The sequence below is a fragment of the Salminus brasiliensis genome, chromosome 3 (genome assembly GCF_030463535.1).
Source record: "Salminus brasiliensis chromosome 3, fSalBra1.hap2, whole genome shotgun sequence".
Classification (NCBI taxonomy): Eukaryota; Metazoa; Chordata; class Actinopteri; order Characiformes; family Bryconidae; genus Salminus; species Salminus brasiliensis.
Window position 1 is genome coordinate 22,779,670 of NC_132880.1, and position 14,690 is coordinate 22,794,359.

The 14,690-nt window shown below is 39.9% G+C and overlaps 4 non-coding genes across 4 annotated transcripts; all 4 read right to left on the reverse strand.

Moving 5' to 3' along the window:
* Nucleotides 1-5,109: 5,109 nt before the first annotated feature.
* trnag-gcc (transfer RNA glycine (anticodon GCC)) lies at nucleotides 5,110-5,180 on the reverse strand. Its single transcript has one exon. It is a non-coding gene; the product is annotated as a tRNA-Gly (tRNA).
* A 3,575-nt stretch (nucleotides 5,181-8,755) lies between these two features.
* On the reverse strand, nucleotides 8,756-8,826 carry trnag-acc (transfer RNA glycine (anticodon ACC)). The gene has a single exon. It is a non-coding gene; the product is annotated as a tRNA-Gly (tRNA).
* Nucleotides 8,827-9,157: 331 nt separating this feature from the next.
* Nucleotides 9,158-9,228, reverse strand: trnag-gcc (transfer RNA glycine (anticodon GCC)). The gene has a single exon. It is a non-coding gene; the product is annotated as a tRNA-Gly (tRNA).
* A 1,554-nt stretch (nucleotides 9,229-10,782) lies between these two features.
* trnag-gcc (transfer RNA glycine (anticodon GCC)) lies at nucleotides 10,783-10,853 on the reverse strand. Its single transcript has one exon. It is a non-coding gene; the product is annotated as a tRNA-Gly (tRNA).
* Nucleotides 10,854-14,690: the final 3,837 nt, after the last annotated feature.

The following is a 14,690-nucleotide window of genomic DNA, read 5'->3' on the forward strand; positions in this document are numbered from 1 at the left end:
ACATTGCTTTCCTGACTATGCTTAAGAAATGTTCTGCATTAATGCTTTCATGAACATACTTCAGGAATGTTTCGCACTGAAAACACAAACATTTTTATTGACACAAAAACAGCTAAGAGTGTTCAGGCTGAGGGAAGATTTCACAAAACTCTTTTATACTAGAAGACCTTCCAATGGTCTGACAAAATAAGAATGTAAGAAAAATAGCCTATGATGTAGAACATTTTAAAAGTTGGCAACTGCTGCATTGGCCGGGAATCGGACCCTGGTCTCCCGCGTGGCAGGCAAGAATTCTACCACTGAACCACCAATGCTTACATGCAAGTCACATTTGAAATGTAGTCTACTGCTCTCCAAAAACTTTTCTGCTCTCCCACAAGCCAGTCGAAAAAACTTCTACTGACCTAACATTGCTTTCCTGACTATGCTTAAGAAATGTTCTGCATTAATGCTTTAATGAACATACTTCAGGAATGTTTCGCACTGAAAACACAAACTTTTTTTATTGACACACAATAAGCTAATAGTGTTCAGGCTGAGGGAAGATTTCACAAAACTGTTTTATATTAGAAGACCTTCCAACGGTCTGACAAAATAAGAATGTAAGAAAAATAGCCTATGATGTAGAACATTTTAAAAGCTGGCAACTGCTGCATTGGTCGGGTATCGGACCCGGGTCTCCCGCGTGGCTAGCAAGAATTCTACCACTTAACCACCAATGCTTACATGAAAGACTCTTTTAAATGTAGTCTACTGAGAAGAACCTTTCTGCTCTCCCACAAGCCAGTCGAAAAAACTACCACTGACCTAACATTGCTTTCCTGACTATGCTTAAGAAATGTTCTGCATTAATGCTTTCATGAACATACTTCAGGAATGTTTCGCACTGAAAACACAAACATTTTTATTGACACAAAAACAGCTAAGAGTGTTCAGGCTGAGGGAAGATTTCACAAAACTCTTTTATACTAGAAGACCTTCCAATGGTCTGACAAAATAAGAATGTAAGAAAAATAGCCTATGATGTAGAACATTTTAAAAGTTGGCAACTGCTGCATTGGCCGGGAATCGGACCCGGGTCTCCCGCGTGGCAGGCAAGAATTCTACCACTGAACCACCAATGCTTACATGCAAGTCACATTTGAAATGTAGTCTACTGCTCTCCAAAAACTTTTCTGCTCTCCCACAAGCCAGTCGAAAAAACTTCTACTGACCTAACATTGCTTTCCTGACTATGCTTAAGAAATGTTCTGCATTAATGCTTTAATGAACATACTTCAGGAATGTTTCGCACTGAAAACACAAACTTTTTTTATTGACACACAATAAGCTAATAGTGTTCAGGCTGAGGGAAGATTTCACAAAACTGTTTTATATTAGAAGACCTTCCAACGGTCTGACAAAATAAGAATGTAAGAAAAATAGCCTATGATGTAGAACATTTTAAAAGCTGGCAACTGCTGCATTGGTCGGGTATCGGACCCGGGTCTCCCGCGTGGCTAGCAAGAATTCTACCACTGAACCACCAATGCTTACATGAAAGACTCTTTTAAATGTAGTCTACTGAGCAGAACCTTTCTGCTCTCCCACAAGCCAGTCGAAAAAACTACCACTGACCTAACATTGCTTTCCTGACTATGCTTAAGAAATGTTCTGCATTAATGCTTTCATGAACATACTTCAGGAATGTTTCGCACTGAAAACACAAACATTTTTATTGACACAAAAACAGCTAAGAGTGTTCAGGCTGAGGGAAGATTTCAAAAAACTGTTTTATACTAGAAGACCTTCCAATGGTCTGACAAAATAAGAATGTAAGAAAAATAGCCTATGATGTAGAACATTTTAAAAGCTGGCAACCAGTGTATTGGCCGGGAATCGGACCCGGGTCTCCCGCGTGGCAGGCTAGAATTCTACCACTGAACCACCAATGCTTACTTGCGAGTCACATTTGAAATGTAGTATACTGCTCTCCAAAAACCTTTCTGCTCTCCCACAAGCCAGTCGAAAAAACTTCCACTGACCTAATATTGCTTTCCTGACTATGCTTAAGAAATGTTCTGCATTAATACTTTAATGAACGTACTTCAGGAATGTTTCGCACTGAAAACACAACATTTTTTTCCTGACACTCAATAAGCTAATAGTGTTCAGGCTGAGGGAAGATTTCACAAAACTGTTTTATATTAGAAGACCTTCCAACGGTCTGACAAAATAAGAATGTAAGAAAAATAGCCTATGATGTAGAACATTTTAAAAGCTGGCAACTGCTGCATTGGCCAGGAATCGGACCTGGGTCTCCCGCATGGCAGGCAAGAATGCTACCACTGAACCACCAATGCTTACATGCAAGTCACATTTGAAATGTAGTATACTGCTCTCCAAAAACCTTTCTGCTCTCCCACAAGCCAGTCGAAAAAACTTCCACTGACCTAACATTGCTTTCCTGACTATGCTTAAGAAATGTTCTGCACTAATACTTTAATGAACGTACTTCAGGAATGTTTCGCACTGAAAACACAAACATTTTTATTGACACAAAAACAGCTAAGAGTGTTCAGGCTGAGGGAAGATTTCACAAAACTCTTTTATACTAGAAGACCTTCCAATGGTCTGACAAAATAAGAATGTAAGAAAAATAGCCTATGATGTAGAACATTTTAAAAGCTGGCAACTGCTGCATTGGCCGGGAATCGGACCCAGGTCTCCCGCGTGGCAGGCAAGAATTCTACCACTGAACCACCAATGCTTACATGAAAGACTCTTTTAAATGTAGTCTACTGAGCAGAACCTTTCGGCTCTCCCACAAGCCAGTCGAAAAAACTACCACTGACCTAACATTGCTTTCCTGACTATGCTTAAGAAATGTTCTGCATTAATGCTTTAATGAACATACTTCAGGAATGTTTCGCACTGAAAACACAAACATTTTTATTGACACAAAAACAGCTAAGAGTGTTCAGGCTGAGGGAAGATTTCAAAAAACTGTTTTATACTAGAAGACCTTCCAGTGGTCTGACAAAATAAGAATGTAAGAAAAATAGCCTATGATGTAGAACATTTTAAAAGCTGACAACCAGTGTATTGGCCGGGAATCGGACCCGGGTCTCCCGCGTGGCAGGCGAGAATTCTACCACTGAACCACCAATGCTTACATGAAAGACTCTTTTAAATGTAGTCTACTGAGAAGAACCTTTCTGCTCTCCCACAAGCCAGTCGAAAAAACTACAACTGACCTAACATTGCTTTCCTGACTATGCTTAAGAAATGTTCTGCATTAATGCTTTCATGAACATACTTCAGGAATGTTTCGCACTGAAAACACAAACATTTTTATTGACACAAAAACAGCTAAGAGTGTTCAGGCTGAGGGAAGATTTCAAAAAACTGTTTTATACTAGAAGACCTTCCAATGGTCTGACAAAATAAGAATGTAAGAAAAATAGCCTATGATGTAGAACATTTTAAAAGCTGGCAACCAGTGCATTGGCCAGGAATCGGTCCCAGGTCTCCCGCGTGGCAGGCGAGAATTCTACCACTGAACCACCAATGCTTACATGCAATTCACATTTGAAATGTAGTATACTGCTCTCCAAAAACCTTTCTGCTCTCCCACAAGCCAGTCGAAAAAACTTCCACTGACCTAACATTGCTTTCCTGACTATGCTTAAGAAATGTTCTGCATTAATGCTTTAATGAACATACTTCAGGAATGTTTCGCACTGAAAACACAACATTTTTTTCCTGACACTCAATAAGCTAATAGTGTTCAGGCTGAGGGAAGATTTCACAAAACTGTTTTATATTAGAAGACCTTCCAACGGTCTGACAAAATAAGAATGTAAGAAAAATAGCCTATGATGTAGAACATTTTAAAAGCTGGCAACTGCTGCATTGGCTGGGAATCGGACCCAGGACTCCCGCGTGGCAGGCAAGAATTCTACCACTGAACCACCAATGCTTACATGAAAGACTCTTTTAAATATAGTCTACTGAGCAGAACTTTTCTGCTCTCCCACAAGCCAGTCGAAAAAACTTCCACTGACCTAACATTGCTTTCCTGACTATGCTTAAGAAATGTTCTGCATTAATGCTTTAATGAACATACTTCAGGAATGTTTCGCACTGAAAACACAAACTTTTTTTATTGACACACAATAAGCTAATAGTGTTCAGGCTGAGGGAAGATTTCACAAAACTGTTTTATACTAGAAGACCTTCCAATGGTCTGACAAAATAAGAATGTAAGAAAAATAGCCTATGATGTAGAACATTTTAAAAGCTGGCAACCAGTGCATTGGCCAGGAATCGGACCCGGGTCTCCCGCGTGGCAGGCTAGAATTCTACCACTGAACCACCAATGCTTACTTGCAAGTCACATTTGAAATGTAGTATACTGCTCTCCAAAAACCTTTCTGCTCTCCCACAAGCCAGTCGAAAAAACTTCCACTGACCTAATATTGCTTTCCTGACTATGCTTAAGAAATGTTCTGCATTAATACTTTAATGAACATACTTCAGGAATGTTTCGCACTGAAAACACAAACTTTTTTTATTGACACACAATAAGCTAATAGTGTTCAGGCTGAGGGAAGATTTCAAAAAACTGTTTTATACTAGAAGACCTTCCAATGGTCTGACAAAATAAGAATGTAAGAAAAATAGCCTATGATGTAGAACATTTTAAAAGCTGGCAACCAGTGCATTGGCCAGGAATCGGACCCGGGTCTCCTGCGTGGCAGGCTAGAATTCTACCACTGAGCCACCAATGCTTACTTGCAAGTCACATTTGAAATGTAGTATACTGCTCTCCAAAAACCTTTCTGCTCTCCCACAAGCCAGTCGAAAAAACTTCCACTGACCTAATATTGCTTTCCTGACTATGCTTAAGAAATGTTCTGCATTAATACTTTAATGAACGTACTTCAGGAATGTTTCGCACTGAAAACACAACATTTTTTTCCTGACACTCAATAAGCTAATAGTGTTCAGGCTGAGGGAAGATTTCACAAAACTGTTTTATATTAGAAGACCTTCCAACGGTCTGACAAAATAAGAATGTAAGAAAAATAGCCTATGATGTAGAACATTTTAAAAGCTGACAACTGCTGCATTGGCCGGGAATCGGACCCGGGTCTCCCGCGTGGCAGGCGAGAATTCTACCACTGAACCACCAATGCTTACATGAAAGACTCTTTTAAATGTAGTCTACTGAGAAGAACCTTTCTGCTCTCCCACAAGCCAGTCGAAAAAACTACAACTGACCTAACATTGCTTTCCTGACTATGCTTAAGAAATGTTCTGCATTAATGCTTTCATGAACATACTTCAGGAATGTTTCGCACTGAAAACACAAACATTTTTATTGACACAAAAACAGCTAAGAGTGTTCAGGCTGAGGGAAGATTTCAAAAAACTGTTTTATACTAGAAGACCTTCCAATGGTCTGACAAAATAAGAATGTAAGAAAAATAGCCTATGATGTAGAACATTTTAAAATCTGGCAACCAGTGCATTGGCCGGGAATCGGACCCAGGTCTCCCGCGTGGCAGGCGAGAATTCTACCACTGAACCACCAATGCTTACATGCAATTCACATTTGAAATGTAGTATACTGCTCTCCAAAAACCTTTCTGCTCTCCCACAAGCCAGTCGAAAAAACTTCCACTGACCTAACATTGCTTTCCTGACTATGCTTAAGAAATGTTCTGCATTAATGCTTTAATGAACATACTTCAGGAATGTTTCGCACTGAAAACACAACATTTTTTTCCTGACACTCAATAAGCTAATAGTGTTCAGGCTGAGGGAAGATTTCACAAAACTGTTTTATATTAGAAGACCTTCCAACGGTCTGACAAAATAAGAATGTAAGAAAAATAGCCTATGATGTAGAACATTTTAAAAGCTGGCAACTGCTGCATTGGCCGGGAATCGGACCCAGGACTCCCGCGTGGCAGGCAAGAATTCTACCACTGAACCACCAATGCTTACATGAAAGACTCTTTTAAATGTAGTCTACTGAGCAGAACTTTTCTGCTCTCCCACAAGCCAGTCGAAAAAACTTCCACTGACCTAACATTGCTTTCCTGACTATGCTTAAGAAATGTTCTGCATTAATGCTTTAATGAACATACTTCAGGAATGTTTCGCACTGAAAACACAAACTTTTTTTATTGACACACAATAAGCTAATAGTGTTCAGGCTGAGGGAAGATTTCAAAAAACTGTTTTATACTAGAAGACCTTCCAATGGTCTGACAAAATAAGAATGTAAGAAAAATAGCCTATGATGTAGAACATTTTAAAAGCTGGCAACCAGTGCATTGGCCAGGAATCGGACCCGGGTCTCCCGCGTGGCAGGCTAGAATTCTACCACTGAACCACCAATGCTTACTTGCAAGTCACATTTGAAATGTAGTATACTGCTCTCCAAAAACCTTTCTGCTCTCCCACAAGCCAGTCGAAAAAACTTCCACTGACCTAATATTGCTTTCCTGACTATGCTTAAGAAATGTTCTGCATTAATACTTTAATGAACGTACTTCAGGAATGTTTCGCACTGAAAACACAACATTTTTTTCCTGACACTCAATAAGCTAATAGTGTTCAGGCTGAGGGAAGATTTCACAAAACTGTTTTATATTAGAAGACCTTCCAACGGTCTGACAAAATAAGAATGTAAGAAAAATAGCCTATGATGTAGAACATTTTAAAAGCTGACAACTGCTGCATTGGCCGGAAATCGGACCCGGGTCTCCCGCGTGGCAGGCGAGAATTCTACCACTGAGCCACCAATGCTTACATGAAAGACTCTTTTAAATGTAGTCTACTGAGCAGAACCTTTCTGCTCTCCCACAAGACAGTCGAAAAAACTACCACTGACCTAACATTACTTCCCTGACTATGCTTAAGAAATGTTATGCATTTATGCTTTAATGAACATACTTCAGGAATGTTTCGCACTGAAAACACAAACATTTTTATTGACACAAAAACAGCTAAGAGTGTTCAGGCTGAGGGAAGATTTCACAAAACTGTTTTATACTAGAAGACCTTCCAATGGTCTGACAAAATAAGAATGTAAGAAAAATAGCCTATGACGTAGAACATTTTAAAAGCTGGCAACTGCTGCATTGGCCGAGAATCGGACCCGGGTCTCCCGCGTGGCAGGCGAGAATTCTACCACTGACCATCAATGCTTACATGAAAGACTCTTTTAAATGTAGTCTACTGAGCAGAACCTTTCTGCTCTCCCACAAGCCAGTCGAAAAAACTACCACTGACCTAACATTGCTTTCCTGACTATGCTTAAGAAATGTTCTGCATTAATGCTTTAATGAACATACTTCAGGAATGTTTCGCACTGAAAACACAAACATTTTTATTGACACAAAAACAGCTAAGAGTGTTCAGGCTGAGGGAAGATTTCACAAAACTGTTTTATACTAGAAGACCTTCCAATGGTCTGACAAAATAAGAATGTAAGAAAAATAGCCTATGATGTAGAACATTTTAAAAGCTGGCAACTGCTGCATTGGCCAGGAATCGGACCTGGGTCTCCCGCGTGGCAGGAGAGAATTCGACCACTGAACCACCAACGCTTACATGCAAGTCGCATTTGAAATGTAGTCTACTGCTCTCCAAAAACCTTTCTGCTCTCCCACAAGCCAGTCGAAAAAACTACCACTGACCTAACATTGCTTTCCTGACTATGCTTAAGAAATGTTCTGCATTAATGCTTTCATGAACATACTTCAGGAATGTTTCGCACTGAAAACACAAACATTTTTATTGACACAAAAACAGCTAAGAGTGTTCAGGCTGAGGGAAGATTTCAAAAAACTGTTTTATACTAGAAGACCTTCCAATGATCTGACAAAATAAGAATGTAAGAAAAATAGCCTATGATGTAGAACATTTTAAAAGCTGGCAACCAGGGCATTGGCCAGGAATCGGACCTGGGTCTCCCACGTGGCAGGCGAGAATTCTACCACTGAACCACCAATGCTTACATGCAATTCACGTTTGAAATGTAGTATACTGGTCTCCAAAAACGTTTCTGCTCTCCCACAAGCCAGTCGAAAAAACTTCCACTGACCTAACATTGCTTTCCTGACTATGCTTAAGAAATGTTCTGCATTAATGCTTTCATGAACATACTTCAGGACTGTTTCGCACTGAAAACACAAACATTTTTATTGACACAAAAACAGCTAAGAGTGTTCAGGCTGAGGGAAGATTTCACAAAACTGTTTTATACTAGAAGACCTTCCAATGGTCTGACAAAATAAGAATGTAAGAAAAATAGCCTATGATGTAGAACATTTTAAAAGCTTGAAACTGCTGCATTGGCCGGGAATCAGACCCAGGTCTCCCGCGTGGCCGGCAAGAATTCTACCACTGAACCACCAACGCTTACATGCAAGTCGTATTTGAAATGTAGTCTACTGCTCTCCAAAAACCTTTCTGCTCTCCCACAAGCCAGTCGAAAAAACTTCCTCTGACCTAACATTGCTTTCCTGACTATGCTTAAGAAATGTTCTGCATTAATGCTTTAATGAACATACTTCAGGAATGTTTCGCACTGAAAACACAAACTTTTTTTATTGACACACAATAAGCTAATAGTGTTCAGGCTGAGGGAAGATTTCACAAAACTGTTTTATATTAGAAGACCTTCCAACGGTCTGACAAAATAAGAATGTAAGAAAAATAGCCTATGATGTAGAACATTTTAAAAGCTGGCAACTGCTGCATTGGCCGGGAATCGGACCCGAGTCTCCCGCGTGGTAGGCGAGTATCCTACCACTGAACCACCAATGCTTCCATGAAAGACTCTTTTAAATGTAGTCTACTGAGCAGAACCTTTCTGCTCTCCCACAAGCCAGTCGAAAAAACTACCACTGACCTAACATTGCTTTCCTGACTATGCTTAAGAAATGTTCTGCATTAATGCTTTCATGAACATACTTCAGGAATGTTTCGCACTGAAAACACAAACATTTTTATTGACACAAAAACAGCTAAGAGTGTTCAGGCTGAGGGAAGATTTCAAAAAACTGTTTTATACTAGAAGACCTTCCAATGGTCTGACAAAATAAGAATGTAAGAAAAATAGCCTATGATGTAGAACATTTTAAAAGCTGGCAACCAGTGCATTGGCCGGGAATCGGACCCGGGTCTCCCGCGTGGCAGGCGAGAATTCTACCACTGAACCACCAATGCTTACAAGCAATTCACATTTTAAATGTAGTATACTGCTCTCCAAAAACGTTTCTGCTCTCCCACAAGCCAGTCGAAAAAACTTCCACTGACCTAACATTGCTTTCCTGACTATGCTTAAGAAATGTTCTGCATTAATGCTTTAATGAACATACTTCAGGAATGTTTCGCACTGAAAACACAAACTTTTTTATTGACACAAAAACAGCTAAGAGTATTCAGGCTGAGGGAAGATTTCACAAAACTTTTTTATACTAGAAGACCTTCCAATGGTCTGACAAAATAAGAATGTAAGAAAAATAGGCTATGATGTAGAACATTTTAAAAGCTGGCAACCAGTGCATCGGCCGGAAATCGGACCCGGGTCTCCCGCGTGGCAGGCGAGAATTCTACCACTGAACCACCAATGCTTACATGCAATTCACATTTGAAATGTAGTATACTGCTCTCCAAAAACGTTTCTGCTCTCCCACAAGCCAGTCGAAAAAACTTCCACTGACCTAACATTGCTTTCCTGACTATGCTTAAGAAATGTTCTGCATTAATGCTTTAATGAACATACTTCAGGAATGTTTCGCACTGAAAACACAACATTTTTTTCCTGACACTCAATAAGCTAATAGTGTTCAGGCTGAGGGAAGATTTCACAAAACTGTTTCATATTAGAAGACCTTCCAACGGTCTGACAAAATAAGAATGTAAGAAAAATAGCCTATGATGTAGAACATTTTAAAAGCTGGCAACTGCTGCATTGGCCGGGAAACGGACCCGGGTCTCCCGCGTGGCAGGCGAGAATTCTACCACTGAACCACCAATGCTTACATGAAAGACTCTTTTAAATGTAGTCTACTGAGCAGAACCTTTCTGCTCTCCCACAAGCCAGTCGAAAAAACTACCACTGACCTAACATTGCTTTCCTGACTATGCTTAAGAAATGTTATGCATTTATGCTTTAATGAACATACTTCAGGAATGTTTCGCACTGAAAACACAACATTTTTTTCCTGACACTCAATAAGCTAATAGTGTTCAGGCTGAGGGAAGATTTCACAAAACTGTTTTATATTAGAAGACCTTCCAACGGTCTGACAAAATAAGAATGTAAGAAAAATAGCCTATGATGTAGAACATTTTAAAAGCTGGCAACTGCTGCATTGGCCGGGAATCGGACCAGGGTGTCCCGCATGGCAGGCGAGAATTCTACCACTGAACCACCAATGCTTACATGCAAGACACATTTGAAATGTAGTATACTGCTCTCCAAAAACCTTTCTGCTCTCCCACAAGCCAGTCGAAAAAACTTCCACTGACCTAACATTGCTTTCCAGACTATGCTTAAGAAATGTTCTACATTAATGCTTTAATGAACATACTTCAGGAATGTTTCTCACTGAAAACACAAACATTTTTATTGACACAAAAACAGCTAAGAGTGTTCAGGCTGAGGGAAGATTTCACAAAACTGTTTTATACTAGAAGACCTTCCAATGGTCTGACAAAATAAGAATGTAAGAAAAATAGCCTATGATGTAGAACATTTTAAAAGCTGGCAACTGCTGCATTGGCCGGGAATCGGACCCGGGTCTCCCGCGTGGCAGGCGAGAATTCTACCACTGAACCACCAATGCTTACATGAAAGACTCTTTTAAATGTAGTCTACTGAGCAGAACCTTTCTGCTCTCCCACAAGCCAGTCGAAAAAACTACCACTGACCTAACATTGCTTTCCTGACTATGCTTAAGAAATGTTCTGCATTAATGCTTTCATGAACATACTTCAGGAATGTTTCGCACTGAAAACACAAACATTTTTATTGACACAAAAACAGCTAAGAGTGTTCAGGCTGAGGGAAGATTTCAAAAAACTGTTTTATACTAGAAGACCTTCCAATGGTCTGACAAAATAAGAATGTAAGAAAAATAGCCTATGATGTAGAACATTTTAAAAGCTGGCAACCAGTGCATTGGCCAGGAATCGGACCCGGGTCTCCCGCATGGCAGGCGAGAATTCTACCACTGAACCACCAATGCTTACAAGCATTTCACATTTGAAATGTAGTATACTGCTCTCCAAAAACGTTTCTGCTCTCCCACAAGCCAGTCGAAAAAACTTCCACTGACCTAACATTGCTTTCCTGACTATGCTTAAGAAATGTTCTGCATTAATGCTTTAATGAACATACTTCAGGAATGTTTCGCACTGAAAACACAAACTTTTTTATTGACACAAAAACAGCTAAGAGTGTTCAGGCTGAGGGAAGATTTCACAAAACTTTTTTATACTAGAAGACCTTCCAATGGTCTGACAAAATAAGAATGTAAGAAAAATAACCTATGATGTAGAACAATTTAAATGCTGGCAACCGGTACATTGGCCAGGAATCGGACCCGGGTCTTCCGCATGGCAGGCAAGAATTCTACCACTGAACCACCAATGCTTACATGCAAGTCACATTTGAAATGTAGTATACTGCTCTCCAAAAACCTTTCTGCTCTCCCACAAGCCAGTCGAAAAAACTTCCACTGACCTAATATTGCTTTCCTGACTATGCTTAAAAAATGTTCTGCATTAATGCTTTAATGAACATACTTCAGGAATGTTTCGAAATGAAAACACAACATTTTTTTCCTGACACTCAATAAGCTAATAGTGTTCAGGCTGAGGGAAGATTTCACAAAACTGTTTTATATTAGAAGACCTTCCAACGGTCTGACAAAATAAGAATGTAAGAAAAATAGCCTGTGATGTAGAACATTTTAAAAGCTGGCAACCGCTGCATTGGCCAGGAATTGGACCCTGGTCTCCCGCGTGGCTGGCGAGAATTCTACCACTGAACCACCAATGCTTACATAAAAGACTCTTTTAAATGTAGTCTACTGAGCAGAACCTTTCTGCTCTCCCACAAGCCAGTCGAAAAAACTACCACTGACCTAACATTGCTTTCCTGACTATGCTTAAGAAATGTTCTGCATTAATGCTTTCATGAACATACTTCAGGAATGTTTCGCACTGAAAACACAAACATTTTTATTGACACAAAAACAGCTAAGAGTGTTCAGGCTGAGGGAAGATTTCACAAAACTGTTTTATACTAGAAGACCTTCCAATGGTCTGACAAAATAAGAATGTAAGAAAAATAGGCTATGATGTAGAACATTTTAAAAGCTGGCAACCAGTGCATTGGCCGGAAATCGGACCCCGGTCTCCCGCGTGGCAGGCGAGAATTCTACCACTGAACCACCAATGCTTACATGCAATTCACATTTGAAATGTAGTATACTGCTCTCCAAAAACGTTTCTGCTCTCCCACAAGCCAGTCGAAAAAACTTCCACTGACCTAACATTGCTTTCCTGACTATGCTTAAGAAATGTTCTGCATAAATGCTTTAATGAACATACTTCAGGAATGTTTCGCACTGAAAACACAACATTTTTTTCCTGACACTCAATAAGCTAATAGTGTTCAGGCTGAGGGAAGATTTCACAAAACTGTTTCATATTAGAAGACCTTCCAACGGTCTGACAAAATAAGAATGTAAGAAAAATAGCCTATGATGTAGAACATTTTAAAAGCTGGCAACTGCTGCATTGGCCGGGAAACGGACCTGGGTCTCCCGCGTGGCAGGCGAGAATTCTACCACCGAACCACCAATGCTTACATGAAAGACTCTTTTAAATGTAGTCTACTGAGCAGAACCTTTCTGCTCTCCCACAAGCCAGTCGAAAAAACTACCACTGACCTAACATTGCTTTCCTGACTATGCTTAAGAAATGTAATGCATTTATGCTTTAATGAACATACTTCAGGAATGTTTCGCACTGAAAACACAACATTTTTTTCCTGACACTCAATAAGCTAATAGTGTTCAGGCTGAGGGAAGATTTCACAAAACTGTTTTATATTAGAAGACCTTCCAACGGTCTGACAAAATAAGAATGTAAGAAAAATAGCCTATGATGTAGAACATTTTAAAAGCTGGCAACTGCTGCATTGGCCGGGAATCGGACCAGGAAGTCCCGCATGGCAGGCGAGAATTCTACCACTGAACCACCAATGCTTACATGCAAGTCACATTTGAAATGTAGTATACTGCTCTCCAAAAACCTTTCTGCTCTCCCACAAGCCAGTCGAAAAAACTTCCACTGACCTAACATTGCTTTCCAGACTATGCTTAAGAAATGTTCTACATTAATGCTTTAATGAACATACTTCAGGAATGTTTCGCACTGAAAACACAAACATTTTTATTGACACAAAAACAGCTAAGAGTGTTCAGGCTGAGGGAAGATTTCACAAAACTGTTTTATACTAGAAGACCTTCCAATGGTCTGACAAAATAAGAATGTAAGAAAAATAGCCTATGATGTAGAACATTTTAAAAGCTGGCAACTGCTGCATTGGCCGGGAATCAGACCCGGGTCTCCCGCGTGGCAGGCGAGAATTCTACCACTGAACTACCAATGCTTACATGAAAGACTCTTTTAAATGTAGTCTACTGAGCAGAACCTTTCTGCTCTCCCAGAAGCCAGTCGAAAAAACTACCACTGACCTAACATTGCTTTCCTGACTATGCTTAAGAAATGTTCTGCATTAATGCTTTAATGAACATACTTCAGGAATGTGTCGCACTGAAAACACAAACATTTTTATTGACACAAAAACAGCTAAGAGTGTTCAGGCTGAGGGAAGATTTCACAAAACTGTTTTATACTAGAAGACCTTCCAATGGTCTGACAAAATAAGAATGTAAGAAAAATAGCCTATGATGTAGAACATTTTAAAAGCTGGCAACTGCTGCATTGGCCGGGAATCGGACCCGGGTCTCCTGCGTGGCAGGCGAGAATTCTACCACTGAACCACCAATGCTTACATGAAAGACTCTTTTAAATGTAGTCTACTGAACAGAACCTTTCTGCTCTCCCACAAGCCAGTCGAAAAAACTACCACTGACCTAACATTGCTTTCCTGACTATGCTTAAGAAATGTTATGCATTTATGCTTTAATGAACATACTTCAGGAATGTTTCGCACTGAAAACACAACATTTTTTTCCTGACACTCAATAAGCTAATAGTGTTCAGGCTGAGGGAAGATTTCACAAAACTGTTTTATATTAGAAGACCTTCCAACGGTCTGACAAAATAAGAATGTAAGAAAAATAGCCTATGATGTAGAACATTTTAAAAGCTGGCAATTGCTGCATTGGCCGGGAATCGGACCCGGGTATCCCGCGTGGCAGGCGAGAATTCTACCACTGAACCACCAATGCTTACATGCAGGTCACATTTGAAATGTAGTATACTGCTCTCCAAAAACCTTTCTGCTCTCCCACAAGCCAGTCGAAAAAACTTCCACTGACCTAACATTGCTTTCCTGACTATGCTTAAGAAATGTTCTACATTAATGCTTTAATGAACATACTTCAGGAATGTTTCGCACTGAAAACACAAACATTTTTATTGAC